The 5335-nt window shown below is 29.7% G+C and overlaps 1 long non-coding RNA gene and 1 other non-coding gene across 2 annotated transcripts; both read right to left on the bottom strand.

The window, feature by feature from the left end:
- Window positions 1-723: 723 nt before the first annotated feature.
- On the bottom strand, window positions 724-2476 carry LOC128282444 (uncharacterized). The gene is made up of 2 exons (XR_008272712.1): window positions 2223-2476; window positions 724-1139 (listed from the first exon to the last, which is right to left on the bottom strand). It is a non-coding gene; the product is annotated as an uncharacterized LOC128282444 (long non-coding RNA).
- On the bottom strand, window positions 2159-2250 carry LOC128282892 (small nucleolar RNA R32/R81/Z41). Its single transcript, XR_008273242.1, has one exon. It is a non-coding gene; the product is annotated as a small nucleolar RNA R32/R81/Z41 (small nucleolar RNA).
- Window positions 2477-5335: the final 2859 nt, after the last annotated feature.

Genomic DNA, 5335 nt, shown 5'->3' with positions numbered 1-5335 from the left:
ATGTTCTCTTTTTTTCCTTCACTAGGTTTTTGTCCCACAGGGTTTTTCCTAATAAAGTTTTTAATAAAGCATATCCTTTATATAATGAACATCTAAGGGGGAGTGTTATGAATGCTATTAAGTAGATGTTTAACCTCTTACCTTTCATCTCCCTTAACCTTCCACCTTTTATCCTCTTCTGCCTTAACAATTCCTTTTTGTAACCCTTTTCCTATTTATTTTTAGAATATGAAAAGTCTAATTTCTCTATATATACTTGTAAAGAAAAAAAATAGAATGCAATAGAAATGCTTATATTCTCATATATTTTATCTATTATTTTTGTTTATAATACTTTAATATTTTTATACTGAAAGCATTTTCTTATTAATCATACTAAAAGTATATTAAAATAAAATTACCATCAACAAAAATTTACCTAAAATACCCATTTTTTATGTTTTTTCTTAATGTGTTTTTTAATTAAAACATTTAGTTAAAATTTATTGTAATTTTAAATATTAATAAAAATAATTTATCTAACTTTTACCTAATGATTTGAGGGTTCATCCTAAAGATCCACATAGTATGTTAAAATCTCATGGACAAGCTTGTTTGTAGAGTTTGTAGTGATTTAATTTTGTCGGTATGTATGAGTCAATTGTAAATGTATTAAAAAATAAAATAAATTTTTTTTTTCCATTTTATAATTTACTTCTAAAAGAAGAATATTTAGCATAAAAATTGTATGATGAATAAAGGCAAACATATTTTTTTTTGATGAAAAGAAAAAGGAACATAAGTAACTACATAAACCAATTGTGTTCTTTATCTTCCCGGTAGAAGATCAATAACTTCCTTAGGAGCCTCGTCAAAAACTTGTAAACTTGATTTCCAATTCAGGCTGAGCTTAGCAATGTGGTCAACCACCAAATTCCGATTTCTTGGGGTATGTTTAATCTTCCACTGTCCTTCTCTCATAATACGCTAAACTCTTCTGAAGACAGTAATCCTGAAATCCTCCAAATTCGGTGCGAACAAACTTGAACAATTTCAAGATTATCAGAAAAAATCGAGATTTTCCTAAAACCCTTATTAAGCAAAATAAGAATTGGAAAATCCTACTATCCAGTTTCCTTCGTGGTCTGTAGCCACACCTCCTGTGGCAGCAAAAGGCAAACATATTTTAAACCGAAAAAAGTAGATTTTTATCGCATGGAATTATAAGATTACTTAGATCACTAGTTTTAACATGTCAATTCTCCAAATTTATATATTAAAGGTTTAAATGAACATTTTTAGTATTGATTAACTGAGAGGTTAATGAGTTTATTTAAAAAATTAGGAGGTTGGTAACATTTAGCGATAACCACCCTAATAGTATTTGGGCATTGAATCTAAAATTCATAATTATTGTAAGTTTAACCCAAGTTATTTGTCTTAAAACTTTTGTTCTTTTCATCCCTTAAAATTTGACAAATCACAAAAAAGAATCATAGATGTAAGGAAAGACTCATAATGGAACGATTGGGGATTGAAATTAACTCCATTTCTATGACATGAAATGAAGGTTTAAACCAAACAAGCCTCCTAATGCTTGTAATTTTGATTACATTTTAATGATGATATATTGACTGATTCCTTCTCGTTTTTGCAATAAATAAGCAGAATATAAGCTATAATGAATATATATCACTTGCGGATGATAAAAACAAAGATGTAACAGCCCTTGAACTACTTTCTCGACTGCAGGTTTGTTTCAAATTTAACATAATTTTCTTTTACTCATGGAGCCTTAAAACAATGTTGAGAAGAAGTTACGAAAAAAGACCATTGCCATAACTTAATCACTCGCCAATTAAGTACTTGTGGACGGATGATCAATCAACTCTGTTATGACTCGCCAAATTGACTGACTAATTCCATTATTGACTTTTATTTATTCATTTTAAGCCAAAGTTTGTATTATGATGAATTTATCGCGAATTTCTGTACATCATCCTGAAACTAAAAAAAATATATATTTAAGTTCCGAAAACATACTACATAAATGCATCATATATTTTCAAAAACTGAAAATGAAAAAAAGTTCAAATGAATAACGAAAAGAAGGAAAAATTTTCAACTAAAAAATTAAGATTTAAAAAATAAAGAATATCCAGAAAGAATGAGAGAGAACATTTGAATCAGAAAGAACGTAGCGAAGAGGTTTATTTGATCATATGAATAAAGTAGATCATCACCCGTCCATTCCTTTCATCATCTTCATCATCAAATCGAGCAGAAAGACAGTAAAAAAATGGAAAGCGCTTCGAAATGTTTTCAAACGGAAAAGGAAAATTAAAGCAAATCTGAGAATGAAAACCCTAAGCAAGCAAGATTTATAGAATGTAAAAGGATTGCGGCCAGGTTTGGCTTTAATAGACAGATAGATTGAAGCCCTAGAATGAAACGGCGCCGCTTTAAGGTCGCACTGTTTGGTTATAGTGATAGGATTACGTACAAGTGAGGGAAGAAGGTGATTCTTTCTTGGTTTTATTTGTGTGGTTGCCAGAGAGACACTTTTTGGTTTTGACTGTTTATTTTCAATTGCTTTGGAAAAGTAATAAAAACATGTCAGATCATTTATTCAAATAAAAAATAAATAATATTTAATTCAAATAAAGCTAAATATTATTTATTTTAATATTTAAGTAATATCTATATTAATATTAATATAAATTTAATATTTGTTTAAAATTTTATTTTTAATTATTACATTAATTTTAAAAAGGGTAAACCATTAAAATAGTAACTTATGTTTGAAATATTATGTTTTAGTCAATACATTAACGTGTTGTAACATTTTAATCGTTGAGCCGTTAATTATCATTAACGGTGTAACGGTAAGCTGACGTGACACGTTAAATCATCATTTCGAATAAAAATTTTATGTTAAATTTTACAATTGACCCTCATAATTTTTTTTATTTTGAGCAATTTATTAGTTTTCTTTTATGTTTTTTTAACTTTTTTTTCCTTTATTTTCTATTCTCTCATGCTTCTTCCTTTATTTTCTTCCCTTCTCCATCTCTTTTAACGTAAAAAAAAAGTTATATTGCTCAAAATGAAAAAAAAATATAGGGACCAATTGTATAATTTAACGTAAAAGTTTCATTTGAAATGATGATTTAATGTGCCATGTCAGCTTATCGTTACATCGTTAATAATAATTAATGCTCAGTGACTAAAATATTACAACACGATAACATAAGTGACTAAAACGTAACATTTCAAACATAATTGACTAAAATGTAACATGAGGGAAACAAAAGTGACTATTTTGGTTGTTTACCCTTTTAAAAATCATCATAAATTTTAAATTTAAATTAAATCGGCTTTCTTCGAGTAATTCCTTACTTCCTACTTTGTGTGTCTTTTCTAGGTACCTCCTGGGGTGTTTATATAGGCTTTAGAATGCTTCAAAATCCTCAATAGTGGCCTTTTCTGAATAGGACTAGACTTGGGCTCGACAGGGACACGCTCGTGTGAGGTGGCTTAGGCCGTGTTACAATCTGTTAGATGGACACGGGCGTGTTGTCTACCCGTGTGAGGAAGTCCAGGCCGTGTTGATTTTCCATGTTGACCTATTTTCTTCGTTTTTGGCCCATTTCTTGCTCTTTTTACTCTCCTATGCTCACCTAAGTATAAAACATGAAATGAAAGGATTAGGAGCATCGAATTCCACAAATCTAATGATAATTCATCCAAAAATATGCTAAGTATGGGATAAAAATATGTATAAATTACGACTTATCAAATACCCCCACACTTAAGCGTTTGCTTGTCCTCAAGCAAAATCTTCAACTCACGATCAAAATAGATTCTTTTCAACTTATAATTCTCATCAATAATGTTCCGAAATAATCCACAAGTAGTCATGCATTGAAAATTTAACTAAAAGAGCATTAAAGTTTCAAATAGTCAAAATCGAGCATTTTAATCATAAAATTATAGGCATTCCCCTTTATCTAAGTAATTATCTTTGATTCCAGATTGACAATGGTTGACATCCTCACTAAAGGTTCACTCAAATTACTCAATGTGTTTAAGGTTCAAATTAAGCACTCATTAGTCAAACATGAAAAGTTATTACCATAGGCTTTCATGAAAATCAAGTCTCCACCACTATAAATGAGATGATACACAAAGCAAGAGGTCTTTGAAGGGTTGTAATGGGGCCTTGGGTTAAAGGTGTAGATTAAGGCTAAGAAACGGTTAGAATCGAGATTAACCTGATAAATTACCTAATTGGAAAAATAACTAATCATCAATTGAATACATGTGAGCTTCTTCTTAGAATACGAAATTAACAGCTTAAGCTCAAAAACAAAGAATTACTACTACTAATATGTATGTATGTATGTATGTATGTATGTATGTATGTATGTATGTATGTATGTATGTATGTATGTATGTATGTATGTATGTATGTATGTATGTATGTGATTCGAATAAAAGAACATAGTTAGGCAATTAACCAAATTAAATCTCGACAAAAAGAGAATTAATAAATTAGGAAAAATTCTCAATGAATCAAAAAGGGTTAAGTTATGGGTTATTATTAAGGGAAAAAAATTTTAAAAAAAATAGTTAAGGCCCAAAGGGGTTCACTAGGGGTCAATTATGTGGGTAGGCTTTTTATGGAGTAAATGGGTTAAACCTAAGTGCCTTTATCATTTTAGTATATCAAATCAAAGGTGTGGTCTTGACATGTATAATTGATGCAAGTTCTAGAATAACCAATCATTGTTGACACACTCATAACCAATAAAATTAGTGAGCGGGAAAGATATATGCTCTGTAAGGCTCAAAATCTCACGAAAATTATGGGTATTTGATGTCAAACCTGTAAACTCAAAACTTCAAGATAATACCTCAATTCAGGGAAACAACCTAGAAATTTTAATTCTCAAAAATTTCAACTTCTCATATTTAATTCCCTAATGTCTTAAAGTTTAAACGATCAATGCACAGTTACTTATGATTTAATTCAAAACATATCGATAAAAATCATGGGTCAACAAAAATTTATTCTAATAATGTTATGAGAAAATCATTTGAGACAAGATAAAAATTTAGGGGTTTTCTGGTAATGATATAAATAACCCCCCACACTTAAGATGTACATTGTCCTCAATGTACAAAGATAATATCAAAAGAGAGGGAGAGAAGTGAAAATTGCCCTAAAATTGTGGATGAAATCCCTGGATTAGCGCGAGAGCGAGAATTGAAGAAAAAGCTAAAGGAAAGGCGTAATTCTGAGGGATAAATGAGAAGACACCACTGTGAAAGAGAATTAAGGGAATAATTTGAT

Source organism: Gossypium arboreum, chromosome 10 (genome assembly GCF_025698485.1).
Source record: "Gossypium arboreum isolate Shixiya-1 chromosome 10, ASM2569848v2, whole genome shotgun sequence".
NCBI classification, from domain to species: Eukaryota; Viridiplantae; Streptophyta; class Magnoliopsida; order Malvales; family Malvaceae; genus Gossypium; species Gossypium arboreum.
This window is presented reverse-complemented; position numbering and strand designations above follow the sequence as displayed.